Source organism: Euphorbia lathyris, chromosome 1 (genome assembly GCF_963576675.1).
Source record: "Euphorbia lathyris chromosome 1, ddEupLath1.1, whole genome shotgun sequence".
In the NCBI taxonomy this organism is placed as follows: domain Eukaryota; kingdom Viridiplantae; phylum Streptophyta; class Magnoliopsida; order Malpighiales; family Euphorbiaceae; genus Euphorbia; species Euphorbia lathyris.
Genome location: NC_088910.1, coordinates 122,510,238 through 122,528,023, shown reverse-complemented (window position 1 = coordinate 122,528,023; position 17,786 = coordinate 122,510,238). Strand labels below are relative to the sequence as shown.

The following is a 17,786-nucleotide window of genomic DNA, read 5'->3' as shown; positions in this document are numbered from 1 at the left end:
TTCTATTGAAATAATTTTGTTCGGGTCTTAGTGTCGGTTTGATTCTCATTTCTGTAACTCTTTTCTATTGTTTTATTATAAAAAGTAGTTATAAAGTGTGTGACTACAATTAAAAAACAATTATTCATAACTATTTCGGAAAATAATCAATAAATATCTAGAAACTACCAGCAACAACAAATATAATAAATAATAACACGTGAACCAAATAATCGTTTTTTTTTAAAAACGGGACCAAATAAGCTCTTAATCATAGTTATGGCTCCTTATTCTCCAAATAGATTTATATTCAATGAAACTTGAACTTATAAACATAAATTGTCAATTGACCTACACCATTATATTTCTTGCATATAATGATAGTAAGTTTATTTTTAGAGGAAATTATTATTATTATTTTTATGGATTCGGTTTTGATCATTTTTTTCAAATTTTAGGCAGAACTCGAAACAATTATGAATTGATTCTACATAATAATAACTTGAAGAGAAAAAATAAGTACATATTGGATTCTGTTTTTCTTTTAATTTTTTTACTCAACAATAATTATTGAAATATATTTTTTAAAGCAAGAACCAACTATATTTAGCTATTTTAGAAAAAAAATCAACGAATACCTATCAATAATGTTCACATGGATCTTAATGACTAAATAAATTTGGTCATTTACCGTTAGATCTAAACTTATTAAATCTAAGCCATATGATGATTTGAATCTTCACCATAGGATTTTAATAAGAATAGATCTAACGGTAAATAACCAAATATTTTTGTTCATTAATAAATTACAAACACCAATAATAACGATAAATATTCTATCAGATTTCAAATAGATGTGGTTTTAGAATTTTTAATTTTGTCTTATTTGGGGCATAATTTTAAAAATTAAAAAGCAAAATGCAAAATAAAATAAAAAGGGGATGTAGCTCAGATGGTAGAGCGCTCGCTTAGCATGCGAGAGGTACGGGGATCGATACCCTGCATCTCCAATCTTTTTAATTAGATAAAAAAAGAAAGAGAAAATAAATAACTCAAAAATACTAATTATCTCTTTATTTATTTTTGATAAATAAATGTATTTATTTATCCCTAAACATATTAAGACAAAGTAACATTCAGAAATGAATTTTTTTAAGAATTCAGGAGTTGAAGGAGTCAATTTAAAAATCTATTTTCCAGTATCACGTTTTTGGCAATTTTGGAAAAATAGTCTTTTGGTACACAAATCATCAGAATCCAAGTTCATGATAGAATATCGGTTCTTTATGTTTTTCTGAGCTTAGGGACTATTTGTGAAGCCAAAACGGAGTTGTATTGAAGGAGAAACATGCATTTTACTAACAGTTGTACACATGGCTGCGGAAAAATATGCATGTTCGGAAATATTTTTTTTTCAATAGCCTTAACTAACTCCAACTCATATTTTGAAGTAAAATCATGGTTCCTCAAAAGACGGAGAACATGCCATAAAATTCTCGGCAAGATGGGAGTAGTGGTGGACCTTGCTTCCAACAAATTTGTCTTAGTAGCAAAAAAATTGTGTATATTTACCGTTTAATTTTTTTTAACGGTCTTAACTAACATCAACCCACGTTTTGAAGTGGAATCATGGCTGCTCAAAAATTGGAAGATGTGCCATAAAAATCTCAGCCAAAGAAGAGTAGTGAAAAATCTTGCTTCAAACGTACAACAACTATAAAAAGGCTAAACGCTTTACTTGAAAAGACACAACACAACAACATATCAAAACCTCAAACCAAAAACTATTTTCCAACCTTCTTCTTCTTCTTCTTCTTCTTCTTCTTCTTCTTCTTCTTCTTCTTCTTCTTCTTCTTCTTCTTCTTCTTCTTCTTCTTTCTTATTGTCTAAATCTCTCATATCACTTGCTTCCTTTATCTTCTAACTTTCCCACAATCACACCAAACCTCCTTACATTTTAATTTCAAAAGTTTACAAATTGCTAATTTAAGTTTCAATGCAAGAATCCAATAATTTTTACAATCAACCATCAAGCTTCTTAAGTTCGTGAAAAATTCTCAATTTATTCAAGCTTCAAGTTCAAATTTTTTTCTGTTATAATTTCATTACATAATTATAACTTTTTTTATTACAATTTTTTTTAGCATTTCGCTCTTCTCATTCTTGTAATTATAACTTTTTCAACTACAAGAAAATGCTTGATCACCGACGGAAATTTATCTGTCGGAGATACCGATAGAACACAGATAAAAATATTGTGTCTATCATCAACGATAAATATCCCTACACATATTTAGAATGTCTCGGTAAAAAAAATGGCAGGATTTTTTCCAACCCCATCACCGTCTTATATTGTCGAAGATAAGAATTGTAGGAAATATCACCGACAAAAGTTGCAAGGATCGACACACATGTATCGATGATTAAGATATTAAAAAAAAATTATAACTTCATAGAAAAGACAAAAAATTAAAACTATTTTTTTATAACTTTAAAACTATTATTCATTAATTTTTACTAGTCATAAATTTTTAATAAAAAAATAAAAAATTTATTAATAAATGAAGATAACCCTTATTCATTAATCTTTACTAGTCATGTCCTTTCTTCTCGCCACCTAATTCTTTTCTTTCCCTTGATTGAAATTTTTTGGAACCGTACTCTCGCTGTCCTCCTTATCTCCACCAACACCAGCACTGGTTGCCATGAACATCAGCGCGTGATGGTTATTATCTACAACACACTTCTCTCTAACTCTGTTTCCAGTTTGCTTCTCCAACTCCTCGATGACCTAAAATTTGGCTCACCCTCGATCTCCTCTCTCCAGGTACCAATCTCACACTCCTTAGAGCTTGCTTTTCATTTGATATTTCTTATGGTTATTGTGTTGGTTGTGTTGAAACACCTTTCCACATGATTTTGATTTGACAAAATTATTTAAGTATATGATTAAAGAATATTCTAAACACACTAAGTTTAAATGCTTTGATTTATTACACTAATGTGTTTGTTCAATGTTGAGTTAAATTGTTTATAAGACATAAAGACTAAAAGGCTAAAGGCCCAAAAGAAAGTCAAAGGCCCAAGACAACTCGGCCCGTGTAAACAAAACGCTGTCGTTATGGATAAAACGCAGCTCAGCATGAAGAAGGATCTGAAAGACTTTCTTTATCTACTTCGGAACGAAGCTGCTGAGTTGGACGACAAAGAGTACAAGACAGCAGCTGAGCAAGGAACAACTTCAAGACAAAGTATTTCTACTTTTGGTAAAGTTCAGAAGACACAGAAAGCTGTCTGAAAGACTTTGCCATAAAAGGCGAAACATTCTGCCTGTCTGTCTAAAAACTGCTCAGCACTGACCGAAGACAGAAGATACAATAATCTGATTGGCCAACGGCACTGAGCGTGTACTGAGTGACAACGACATCAAGCTGTTTCCCTCCAACGGTTATTTCGAAATTTGAAATAACCGATACCTCAAGTGTCACTATAAATAGGCCTTTCAGTTGCTTCATTCGATGCAGATCTTCAACAAGCCATTACGCTGACCAAATTTCTACTCGAAGAATCTGTGAGAAAAAGCAAAGCAAATACTTACACCAACTTCCAAATTATTGTGTAAAAGTCTAGAGTGATTTCCAATCATCTAAAGTGTCTTAGCAATTGTTGTTTAGGACAAACTTATTATCATTTCTAGAATTAGAAAGGAGAGGTTGAGTACTCGGTTATAGTACTCAGCAATAGAATAGGAGTGAGTAGAGGTATAGAGGAAGGTACTCTTGTTATACTCAGCTTCTTATTGTAAAAGGTTTGATGCTCTACCGTTAAAGAGCTCAGTAGAGAATTCGAAAGCTCGGAACGTGTTCCGGGGACAAGACGTAAGCGTAGAGGCCGAACCTGGATAAATCTGCTGAGTAACATTGTTCTAACCTTAAACTCCTTTAATATATATATTGCTTGCTTAACCAAAACTGACCAAGTAAAGAGGTCACGCTGAGTTGTGTGCATTGAGTATCTGAGTTCAAGAATAGACTTAAGTGCTATCTCCTGACTCAAAGAAAGAAACTGACTTAGTCACCAGTTGACTAAGCTAGTGTCTTGAGTTCACTCAGCGCGCTGTGTAATTCCTTTTCAAAGTAAAAGAAGTCATCCTCAACGTACAAAATTTTAAATAGTTCCTAACCCCCCCCCCCTTGGAACTAACTTGTTACGTTATAAGGGACCAACAAGTGGTATCAGAGCCTAAAAGCTCACTGTGCAAGGTTTAACTACCTTGAGCTGATCCCCACTATGGCTGAAAACAGCACTCGGTTTCTCCCAGGAAATCTGACAACTCAGATTCTACCTGAGGGTCTGTCCATAACTCGGCCTCCCCTATTCTTCGGGTCTAACTATACCTTCTGGAAGAATAGGATGAAAAATTTCATTCAGGCTACAAATATGAGTGCCTGGCTATCTATAGTCCAAGGCCCATTTGTTCTTGTTGAAACTGTTGATGGCCAAACGGTTGTCAAATCTGAGACCAAATGGACAGAGGATGATCTCAAGAAGCTACAAAATCATGCTTCGGCTATAAAAATGCTCCACTGTGCGCTAGATGCTGCAGAATATAATAAGATTTCAGGTTGTGAGTCAGCGCAGGAGATCTGGAAGAAGCTGGAGGTCACCTACGAAGGAACCAACGAGGTGAAAGAATCCAAGGTGAACCAGCATATGAGATTGTACGAGCTGTTCGAAATGAACGATGATGAAGGGATCTCAGACATGAATGCAAGATTCACAAACATCATCAACGAGCTCAAGAGACTTGGGAAGATCTTCACTGAGGAAGAACAAGTCAAGAAGATTCTTAGGAGTCTTCCTAAAAGCTGGCAAGCAAAGAAGACCGCTGTTGAGGAAGCTCAAGACTTAACCACCTATAAGTATGATGAACTCATCGGCTCACTGCTGACCCATGAGATCTCGATGAAGAATTTCGAGGTGAAGGAAAAGTCTGAAGACAAGAAGCAAAAGTCTCTTGTCATGAAAGATGACTCCACTGATGGGAGCTCAACAGACGACGAAGAGATGGTTATGTTTACCAGAAAGATGAAAAGGCTGTTCAAAAAGAATGACAAATATTCTAAGAAGCCTTATAAGAAGTTTGATAAGTACAAAGCTGACTCCAATGACAGCAAGTACAAGAAGGACAGCTCAAAGCCCATTACATGCTTTGAATGTCATCAAACTGGCCATATCAAGTCAAGCTGTCCCTCGCTGAGGAAAGAAAGAAAGAACGACAAGAAGGCAATGGTGGCAACCTGGAGTGATAGTGATGATTCATCATCATCTGAAGCTGATGCCACTGAGTCAGCAAAGATTTGTTTCATGGCTGACGAACTTGCTGAGCCATGTGTTTCTAAGCATGCTGACCCCTCTATTGCATCTGATGATGAGGAACATTCAACTGAGGTAATATCACTACCCTTGCTCAGAAATGAAATGGTTAACGCCCTGAGTGACCTCTACACACTTGTCAAAAAGTGTAATAAAAAGGTTAGAGCACTCAGCAGGCGATGTGACGAGGTTGAGGAGGTCAAACTGAGTGACCTTCGATATCTTCTTCAGGACAACTCAGATTTGCATAGTAACATAGGAATTATGCAAAAGCTTGTCTCTGAGGTCCAATCAGATTCTAAGAAACTGAGAAAGGACGTCACATCTATTCAGAACCAACTAAAGGTTCCAAACAAAAGAAATATTCCTCTGAATACTCAGTACCGAAGTACTGGTCAGCAGAGATGGAATCCTCGACGGAATGTCCAGTGTGACTTCTGTGGGAAGAAAGGACACACCACAAAGGTGTGCTGGCACGCTCAGCACTGGGGTGCTGACCAGTCAGTGAGACATCCTAAACGGAAGGTCAGCTGTGACTTCTGTGGAAAGAATGGCCATACTATTCAAGTATGTCGCCATAAAATAAAATATGATGCTTTACCTGTTGAACCTAACAAACCAGGACCCAAAAAGAATTAGGTACCTAAAAGTAACTAGTTACATTGCAGGTAAGCCTGAGGTGTGCTGAGAAGTAAAAAATGTGGTATATTGACAACTATGCCACGCTTGCCAAGCTGGAAAACAAACCAAACAATCTTTTCATAGCAAAAACATTGTCTCAACTAAGCGTCCATTAAAGTTACTACACTTGGATCTCTTCGGTCCAGTCCAGCCGCTGAGTCTGGGTGGAAGAAGATTTTCCTTGGTCATTGTAGATGACTTTTCTCGGTACACTTGGATCATCTTGCTGAGTAGCAAGGATGAGACCTTTGAGACATTTTCAAATTTGGTTAGAAAACTTGAAAATGATAAAGACCTAAAGTTGGCTCACATCCGAAGTGATAATGGTGGAGAATTCAAGAACCAACAATTTGTTGAATTCTGTGAAACCAACGGGATTGACCATAATTTTTCTGCTCCTAGAACGCCTCAACAAAATGGGGTTGTTGAAAGGAAGAACAGAACCTTGGTTGAAATAGCCAGGACAATACTGAGTGAGCATAGGCTTCCAAAGTACTTTTGGGGAGAAGCTGTCAACACATCGTGCTATATTCTTAATAGGGCTCTTGTTAGACCTATACTAAAAAAAACTCCTTACGAACTTTGGAAAGGACAAAAGCCCAATATTGGATACTTTCGTGCCTTTGGCTGTAAATATTTGATTTTGAATACCAAAGATAGCTTAGCTAAGTTTGACTCAAAAGCTGATGAAGCTATCTTTTTAGGCTACTCAACAAACAGCAAAGCATACAGAGTTTTCAATAAACGAACTCAAGTTTTAGAAGAGTCAGTACATGTAGAGTTCGACGAAACTAACCCTGCAGGTAGATATCAGTCGCTGACCGAGGATGATCCACACTCAGTACCCGCTGATCAAGATACAGCCGCTGAGTCATTCCCTCAAGGGCTGACCAAAGGTAAAAGTGAACCTCAAATTGTTTTCACTGACCAGTCTACACCTGTAGAGATTGTTGAAACACAGATAACACAAGACATCAATCTACCAAAGGAGATAAGGATACCAAAAGGACAGTCAGAGAGTGTTATTCTTGATGCCGCTGAGAATACCCTGATGACAAGAAATCAACTCAGGAGATACCTCAGCAATGTAGCCTTCATCTCAGTTCAGGAACCAAAGAACTTCGCTGATGCTAAGCACGATGAATTCTGGATGAGCGCAATGCAAGAGGAACTTAATCAATTCAAAAGAAACGATGTATGGGAGTTAGTGCCACATCCAAGGAGTCAGAAGACCATTGGAACAAGATGGGTCTTCCGCAACAAGCTGGATGAACAAGGAAATGTAGTCAGGAACAAAGCAAGACTTGTAGCTCAGGGCTACAGTCAGCAAGAAGGTATTGACTACGGTGAGACCTTTGCCCTAGTGGCAAGGCTAGAGGCTATTAGAATTTTATGCGCTTATGCAAGTTATATGAACTTTAAACTGTTTCAAATGGATGTTAAGAGTGCATTCCTTAATGGAGTTATAAACGAGGAAGTTTATGTTAATCAGCCTCCAGGGTTTGACGATCATAGATTCCCAAACCACGTTTATAAACTTAAAAAGGCTCTGTATAGCCTCAAGCAAGCACCACGTGCTTGGTATGAGAGGCTGACCAGTTTCCTGCTGACTAGAAATTATGTCAGAGGCAAAGCTGATACAACCTTATTCATTAAGAGAAAGGGTAAAGACACCCTGCTGGCTCAAATATATGTTGATGATATTATTTATGGTGCTACTAATGAGTCAATGTGCAAGGAATTTAGCAAGCAAATGCAGACTGAGTTTGAAATGTCAATGATGGGAGAACTCAACTTCTTCATTGGACTTCAAATCAAACAAGGGAAAAATGGCATCTTCATCAGTCAAGCTAAATACGCCAAGGAGATATTGAAGAAATATGATCTTGAAAATTGTAAGTCGGTAGACAGCAAATTGTATCGAGGTACGATAGGCTCTCTACTTTACTTAACGGCAAGTAGACCAGACATTCAGTTCTCAGTATGCTACTGTGCTAGATATCAATCTAACCCTAAGGAATCTCATTACATAGCTGTAAAAAGAATCCTTAGATATTTGCAAAGCTCAGTGAACGTAGGGTTATGGTATCCGAACACGCATGATTTCACACTCGTTGGATACACTGACGCTGACTATGGATGAGACAAGCTTGAACGAAAAAGCACCTCTAGAGGATGCCACTTCCTAGGGAGCTGTCTTGTATCCTGGTTTAGCAGGAAGCATGCGTCAGTAGCCTTGTCTACCACTGAAGCTGAGTACATTGCTGCTGGAAGCTGTGTTGCTCAAGTCCTATGGATTAAGCAACAGCTTGAAGACTATGGTGTTCAAACACAGATAATTGAGGTCAAATGTGACAACAAAAGTGCAATTGATCTATCAAAGAACCCAATTCAGCACAGCAGGATGAAGCATGTCAGCATCAGACATCACTTCATTAGAGACCATGTACTCAAAGGTGAGATCAAGCTGACTTATGTCCCAATGGATGAGCAGCTTGAGGATATCTTCACGAAGCCACTGGCTCGTGAGCAGTTCAGCATACTGAGAGAAGCCATTGGTATGTTTAATCCTCTTCAGTAAATTCCAGTTCTTAATATATATTCATGCTGAGTGAATTACCATGCTGAATGCTATTACTTGCTGAGTGGATAGATGCATGCTGAGTGTTTAATGCTAAATAAATGAATATCACATACTGAGCAAATATGCGCACTGAGTAGTTATCTCAAACTAAGAAACCAATTACTTAAACCATCCGTTTGTGTAAAAACTGACTACTCAGAATATAGAACGATTAGAATTCTAACACTGAGTAAAAGACCCATTGCACTTAATGCTAAAGCACGTGAATAGCCACCTAGGATGACGTATGCGCCGAATGTGTCATAAATGCCAGGATCCTTATCGGTTGACAATCCCAAGGACAAACTGACACATGGATTCGATAAGATCCACCTCTCACCTCTATAAATAATGATAAATCCCCATTTTTATCTCTTTACGCTTACAAAATTCTCTTCATAAATATTTTCTCTCTCAAAAACTTCAAATCATCATATCTTCTCTGCGAAAATGACGAACGATTCTGTAAACATCTCCGATGCCGGTCACCTATCTGCTGGAAACCCTAAGCCTCCTACCCAGCATGATCAAACCAAAGCTACCACACCGAGCAAGAAAAACCAGACTGACCAAAGTAACTCTTCTAAGGCGAAGAAACCTAAGCAACGAACCTACACCAAGGTCTATGAGAACGTCAGGGAATACAAGATTGACTACTCAAGGTGGTTCTCAAAAGAATTTGTGGAAAAAGAGCAACCATTCTGTGAGTGGATTTCGAAGAATGGCTGGATCGAGCTGTTCTCAATAAGCTACAATACCTACCCTGACTTGGTAAGGGAATTCTACCACAACCTGTGTGTCGCTGATGACAACCAGGACCACTTAGCCACCAAGGTGAAGGACAAAACCATCTTCATCAATCCCACCTACCTAGCCAGCCTTCTGAAACTCAAGAATGAAGGAGCCATTCTTAGAAAGTCTGGAGATCAGGACGTTAGTGGGTACTCCACTACGTTCTGTAAACCGACTGGCCATGCTGGCGAAATCTCCAGCACTTCAATGGGACAACACCAAAAGATGGCACACTACCTGCTGACTAATTACATCTACCCGAAGATAAATTGCACCAGCTCAGCAACAAACTTTGAGCAATGCTTCATATGGCATATGCTGACATACAAGCCCATCAACATGCCAGTATTCTTGATTGTCGGCTTTCAAAGGAGCACTGGCACTCTAAGGCTGGGTTCACTCATTACCAAAATCCTCCATGACCACCGAGTAGACCTCACGGGGGAAACTAAGGGCAAAGGATCAGAGATTACTGCCGTTGCCCTATTTGCTTTAAAGTTTAATCAGCCAATCAAGAAAGCAAAAGGTGCTGCTGACCCAAACGCTGAGGGGACGGTAATCAAAAAGGGCAAAAGAACTAAGGCCCCTGCTGACAGGAAGAGGAAAGCTGTGCACAGCACCTCTAAGGAAGTTGTTCCCGCTCCTAAGAAAATAAAGATTGTGTCCAAAGGAACGACTGCACACGCTGAGCCCAAGTCAGCTGAGAAAAGACCTAGGCAAGATGAGCCTGAGGCAGATGGAAGGGAAAACGTTGATGACGAACCTCTGAGTAACACTACTAGAAAACAGTCAAACAGTGATGGAATATTGTGACGGAATGATTTCCGTCACAAAGGAGAGACAGAATTCCGTCACTATGTATTCCGTCTCCAGCGTGAGACGGAATGTGAGACGGAATGAAACTTTCCGTTAAAATGAATTGGCGGGATATTTCCCGCTAATCCGCTTAACGGAATCTGAGACGGAAATTATTCCGTTTTAGTACGGTGTCGTTTTTAGAGATGATTTCTCTCATTCCGTCACAAAGAAAATTAACTTCATAATTTTTATTTATCTAAAATATTAAATAAAAGAAAAAATATATAAAGGGGTATTAGGGTTTTATCGCTTTCTCATTCCTGTCCTTCACGATAGAACTCCTCCCCCTCCAAATTCCATTCTCACTCCGCAATCTTCTCCCCTTCCTCCAATCTCTCCATTGAACCCAGGATGCACATTTTCTACTGAGGAAATAGCTTAGTAACACTGCAATCTTCTATCTCATTTCCTGGACATGGATTGAGGAAAATTAGGTATTTCTTTCCTTTTGATTTTTTGCTCAATTAGTTGTGTTTTCCTTACTGTGAATCTCTAAGTTAGCAATTTTCTTCTGTTAATCACAAAGGAAAAACTCTGGTGGCCACTCCGACAACTACTTTGCTGTTGGGTTCGCCATCTTCAGTGCTCCATCGCACGCTTCGACTCTTCGCTTCCGTTCCTGCTTCCACTCCTCCCTTCTATAGGTATACTTTCAATTTTATGTTTCACTGTATTCTATTTATTAACCCCTTGATTTTTATGTCTCCAGAATTTGAGTTAAAATCAGTCTCTAGAATTAAGCTACCTGTGTATTTTGACATTTTTTTAAGTAAATAAATTCTTTGTTTATGTTGTGTGATGTTTGCTTCACTATCATGTTTAGAAGTGAGGAAATTGTTTTGACTTGTTTTGACCTAATGTACTGTTAAAATCATTGACCTGGTTAAGAACAAAAATTGGTATTGTGTGTCAATTAGTTAATATTTGAATTATGTTACTGATTTTAGTTGTAGAATTCTGTATACTTTAGAAATTCCTTGTTGGTATAATTGCTCTAGACTCGTACATCTAGTAGTATAATAAAAAAGAAAGGTATCCAAAAACAATGGGTGGTAGAGAAGTTACAGAGTGAAAAACCCATTTATATGATTTATGTTTTCTGAGGTGAAAGAATACTACAGTTGGCTCTTGCTATGCATATCCCTGTCCAAAGTCTTAACTCAATGAATGTGCTGGCTTAAAAAATTTGCTGGCTGAATTCTAGGAAGTCCCGGTACACAAGTCCTTAGGTTTGACAGTAGAAAGAAACTTGGTCTCATGTAATAGTTCTTATTAAATATCAACTGATCCTTTTCAACTGCGAGTTGATCTCTTTCTGCTAATAGTTTTAGGCTTCAGTTGCCTCTAAAGCTTTTGTTCTCAAGGTTTCCTCAAGGCTACATATTCCATGTCCTTATCTCATCTTTAGAGGCCTTCTGGTTCTACAATTTGGCAATCTCTACTAAGTGTTGAGCTTCTCGACTATTCAGGGTGGAAATATTAAGCTCTGATTGGGCTTTCTCTACTTGTTATTATTCCTCATATTAGGCCTCATATGTTTGTCAATATGGAATCCCAGTATAGTACTCTTTTTAGGCATCTTCCTTATGTTTGCAACGTGCTATTTTTTCTTTGAGTCATAAGATGGTGCAAAGCACAAAATCATATGACTCCTTATACTCCTTTTATTTGGATTTCTCTTTTTTACTCCTGCCTTTGTATCTCATCTTTAAAAACAATAAACAGAATAACAAACTATATCCAGGCCCTTCCACCCTTCCAAGATTAATAAAGAATTAGGGCTAATGGTATTAATTACCATTATAATTAAATATGGCATAACACCCAATTTGACCCCTAAACTAAAAGTCCAAAATCAATTAGAACCCTAGACTACAAAAATCAGCAATGAAGTCCCTAAACTAAACAAAAATCAGCAATTCAACCCAAACTAAATATAAACTTTTCGTTGGCAATAAAATATATTAGAATTGATAGAAAGTTTGATATTTGGACCAAATATGCTTACAAAAATCTTCAATCTATTAATTTTTTATTGCTCAAACTATGCTTGATCTTCAATCTATTAATTTCTTACTGCACAAATTATGCTTAATCAGGTGCAGTTGGTCAATTTGTCGGCCAATTTGCTAAATTGATGGCTGCTATGTCGTTGGATTGGAAGTGCTATGTTGATGCTTCTTAATGAATCGCAATTTCTTTTAATTTATGTTATAGATTTGTTGAAAACAAATTTGGGTTTAATGAACCATTCGATTATAAAGAAGAACCTGACTTGAATGCTGCTGTGAAAAGTTCAGCATGATTGCATAATTCCATTACACAAGCAGGTACTAATGAATAGATTGAAGATTTTGGTATGCAGATTCTGTCGCAAATAGCAAATCTGTTACCAATTCTAATATCTTGTATTGGAAAGGAAAAAGTTCACCATTGATTTGGGTTGAATTGCTGATTTTTAGTTAGTTTAGGGACTTTATTGCTGATTTTAGTAGTTTAGAGTTCTAATTGATGAAGAAAGTGCATAGGATGTTGAAGCCCAGTTTTTGTCTGGCATGTGTGGGATTTAAGCTGCCAGTTTTTGTCTCACTCTGATTTTAATCTGTTACCTGCTTGTACAGACTGTTGCTGATATTTAATAGCCCATAATCACCGAGTTCTTATGATTTTTCTATTTAGTTTAATAGTTAACCATTTATATGTCGAATCTTCTTTAATAGACATTGTTGATTTTGTACCTATTGCTGATGTTTTTGTACATAGTGCTGATTTTTGTACACTGCTGATTTTTTTGTACATTGTTGATTTTTTTTTGTTTTAGTCAAAATGAACTGTCTGAACTTATTTTTTTGATATTTAATATCTTGCAGACCCGTGCATTAGGTCGTTCAGTCAACGCCTATAAGCTCTTTGTGTACACACATACAAGGAATCATGATGGCGTAACGTGGGTTGATGAAAGATCACGTCTCATTAATGTAAAGTCTTGTATGTATAACCTGTTACACTCTATTATTTGAATATTAATTGATTGGTCAATCATATTTATAGGAGAGAGTAACCGATGCACGAGAAAGGATGCAAGAAGCTGCTGATCAGGTTATTGATGAACAAAGAGTCTATTATGAATCTGTTGGAGGATTTAACAACAGAACTACACTTTACGGGCTCGGAGATGGATCTGGTTTTTATGCTTCTCAGCCTCGACCAGAAGATGGTCTACCATTTTCCACTACTTCAAGCGTATTACAAATGCCACAAATGACTCAATAAGTGACACGATTAGAGCGTGACATGCAAAATCTTATAGTTGATCGGCAAGCAGATCAGTCACGTCTGGATAGGGTAGAGTCTCGTCTGGATGGGGTCGAGTCTAGTCTTGAAAGTCTAGGCAGATTGGTTAGAAATCTGAGTGCTGAGATGGAGCTATTGCGTATGGACATCATATCGTCCAATGAATCACGTGGATCACAATCTCCTCCATAGGTCCAGGTATTTAATTTATCCTCAAAGTTTTTTTTTGTATTATGTAGTGTTTAGTTGGTCTTGTATGTGGATCAGACCCAAACCTAATGGATTGGTGTGTAATTGGTCTTGGAGATTTGAATGTCAAAAAATGCATAGAAAATCATGGCACCTAAGGATTATTATGTTCTTCAACAAGTGTAACAGGACTTGATATGGCACCTAAGTTCTTGAACTAGATTTTATCTAGATTTTAATGTTTATTGTTTTCTTCCTTAACTTTTAATTTACTTATATTTGTTCCTTTTCTTTTTAGGTCTTTGATCTGTTTTGAAAGGACGTTATGCGTGTTCTTGGATATACCATGACAGTATGGCTCATATGCATGCGTGTCGAAGCATTTTGAAGAGGCATCATCCAATGTTTTTTTGATATGTATGATGCATTTTTGGAGGCTAATTTTGTATAGGATCTAAAAACCTTTTAGATTACTAGAATATTATACAATTAATTAATTAGCCTAATTTTGTAATTATGATCTTTTATATATATATATATATATATATATATATATATATATATATATATATATATATATATATCTTGGATTTATATTAATTTATTTAAGTTTAAATTATATTCTTATTTATTATATTTGTATATAAATTATAAAATGAATATTATTTTAAATGTATTATTATTTAAAAATTAATATATTGAGACGGAAATCCGTCACCAATCGCAATATCTGACGGATTTTTTTATCTAATTTCATATGACATTTTATGACATATTTTCGTTAGGAATGTTGAGTTGTGACGGAATAAGGATTCTGACGTTTATATCCGTCTTTGTATTCCGTCGTAACATTGAGACGGAAATACGTCAGTACCTTACGTCAATATGTTGTAACGTTTAATTCCGTCTTGAATTTCGTCTCACCTAGTGACGGAATTCCGTCAGATATCCGTCACTAAAATCCGTCACAATAAACGTAAGAAGCATCTGTGTCGATCGATATAACCACGTTTTACTTCCGTCACGATTTCCGTCACTAAGACGATTTAGCGACGGAATTAGACGTATAATGACGAAAATTTCCGTCACAGTTTGACTATTTTCTAGTGGTGTAAGAAGCAGAAGAACTCTTCAGAGTTAAGTCCAATCGATGCCATTCCTGCTGGCTTCTTTGTTCCCGACGACTCTTACTATACTCAGAGTTAAGGTGTTACCACTGAGCAACAGAACGATGAAGTTGAACTGGATGATCAGTTCATTGAACAGTTGGAAGAAGAATTAGATGAGGAAGATCAGGATGATGAGCAAGAAGAAGGAGAAGAGAGTGGGCAGGATGACACTGAGGAGACAGCAAGTGAAGAAGATGCTGAGCCAACTCACACTGAGTTGACTGCAGAAGAAGAAGCTGAGCAAACTGAACAACAGGATGCTGATGAAGGAGTAAATTCTCCATCTCATTCAATTCAATCAATTCACGCTGATCCCACTCCTCCAAGGACCCAGGGAAAAAGAAGAAGACTTGTCAAGGCACACCCAACAACTGTGCTTGACGTCATGGATGACTTAACGTAGAAAAGACCAACCACCGATCCATCGACTATAAAGCTAAAATTCTTCAAGAAATCTTCTACTACTCTGCCAGAGCACACTGAAAAGCAAGCCTCTGTTTCTCTTCCACAGGAACAAGCCGACTTAGATGCTTCTGAGAACCCAACTAACACCGAGCCAATTCTCAATGCAGATGCTGAACCTAACCCTTTGCCGGCTAAGGAAATTCCTGCTCCAGTCAACACTGAACCTATCCAACCTTCAACAGAAAGTCAGCTTCAGCCTGACTCTGAACATTCAACAGAAAGTCACTCAACTTCTCAACGAGGTTCGAGGTCTAAAAGACTTGATGAGTGTAATGATCAATATCCAAGCCCAACAACCAAAGCAGGAGTCCATAACAAAGCTGGCTGAACTCCAGCTGACCATGGTTCAACATATCAACTCCCTTCAGGGACAATTTCAAGCCTTGTCAGCTGCGAACTCAGGGTACGCAACTTCTGTCGAAGTTCATCAGTTATTCACCCAGCTTCAAACTGAGCAAGAGAAGACAAACCATCAGCTTTCCTCTTACTCCCAATGCTCAGTAGAACAGATCGGCGAAGCTGTTCGTCTTCTGAATCTAAACAAGGCAGAGATGGACACTGACCAAATGAAGCAGAATGAGATTCTCCAGTATACACATCAAATCTTTACCCATGTCCGTCATTCCAACATTCAGCATCAGTTCTATGACTCATCTCTGCTCAAGATGTTTCATCAAGCTTATGCTGCACTGACTGATACACTCACTTGGATGGGTAAATCTCAAGCCTACGCACTGAGCATCCTCAGCGCTACTGAAATTGGTGTGCCTCAAGAAGTATTCGACGATGGTGTTGCTATCTTTGATGGCATAAATGAAAGCACCAGCCAGCTGAAGGGCTTCTCAGCTCGCATATCTGAAGCTGCTCAAAACAGCACCTTCAGGCCTCCTCCTCCTCCCGATGCTGCCAAAACGGGGGAGAAAGAACAAATAGGAAGAACTCATCATGAGGCTGCTGGAAGTAGTCAGTCTAAGGGAAAGGGAAAACTGATATATAAGAAGAAATAGCGTAGTTAGGATAGCTAGTTTCTAAGTCTTAAGTATCCCTGTTATGTTTAATGCTGATTACTTATTAATACCATGCTTGCATCAAATTTTTCAACTTGATTAAAATCTTATGTGATGCTGAGCTATTATATGTTGCATACATCAACTGTGTTTATCATTCTTAATGTCTTCTGATTGTATGCTGTTAACATTGTCTTATAAGGCTCATTGAACAACAAAATACTCAGCGCTCTCTGATAGTTGAATCTTTCGCTTAAAACTGAGTTAATAGAATATGTTTCATGAGCTGACCTTTATTTGAAAACTGACCTAGGACTTACTCGATTAAACCTTAAAATGTTTAGAGTAAAACTGTGTCAGTAGCTCAACCCTTACGGGGGAGTTTATTAAGTTATAAAAGGTCAACTATCATGGGGGAGCTCAAAACTGAGTTCTTCACTGAATAGTTTTGCCAACATCAAAATGGGTGAGTTTGTTGAAACACCTTTCCACGTGATTTTGATTTGACAAAATTATTTAAGTATATGATTAAAGAATATTCTAAACACACTAAGTTTAAATGCTTTGATTTATTACACTAATGTGTTTGTTCAATGTTGAGTTAAATTATTTATAAGACATAAAGACTAAAAGGCTAAAGGCCCAAAAGAAAGTCAAAGGCCCAAGACAACTCAGCCCGTGTAAACAAAACGCTGTCGTTATGGACCAAACGCAGCTCAACATGAAGAAGGATCTGGAAGACTTTCTTTATCTACTTCGGAATGAAGCTGCTGAGTTGGACGACAAAGAGTACAAGACAGCAGCTGAGCAAGGAACAACTTCAAGACAAAGTATTTCTACTTTGGGTTGTAGGAAATTAAGGCTAAGGTATAGCAGCGGAAATATAAAAATTTTAGCCTACTTCCTTTTAACCATAGGATCCGTTAATCGTTATTTCATATAAAGAGGGATAAGAAAGAATACCTTTCGATGAACAATCTACCGTTGTTAAAGAAGCGCCCACAATTCTTCTCCGAGATTTCAACCACAAAGTTTAATACGGTGAGGCTAAGATGAAATCAACCCTTATGAGATGCAACCAAAATAGATTGCCTCTAACAAACCAACACAAGATCAAAGAGAAAGGGGGATGAATAAGATTAATCAATCGATGGAATGCCGTATGAATTCTAGTTCACGAACTTGGGAATAGAATTCTTTTCTCTCACTAATATAGCAATTTCGAAAATCACCAAAGGGGAGGGATATAGGCTTAGTCGAAATTCACTATAGGGAGGGGTATATATATTAGCTTGTATCTAAACCCTAGTTAGATAGGAATAGGTTACTTAATAGGAATTCCATTCGGAATAG

The 17,786-nt window shown here is 37.4% G+C and overlaps 1 non-coding gene across 1 annotated transcript; it reads left to right on the top strand.

Moving 5' to 3' along the window:
• Positions 1-916: 916 nt before the first annotated feature.
• Positions 917-989, top strand: TRNAA-AGC (transfer RNA alanine (anticodon AGC)). Its single transcript has one exon. It is a non-coding gene; the product is annotated as a tRNA-Ala (tRNA).
• The last annotated feature ends 16,797 nt before the right edge of the window (positions 990-17,786 follow it).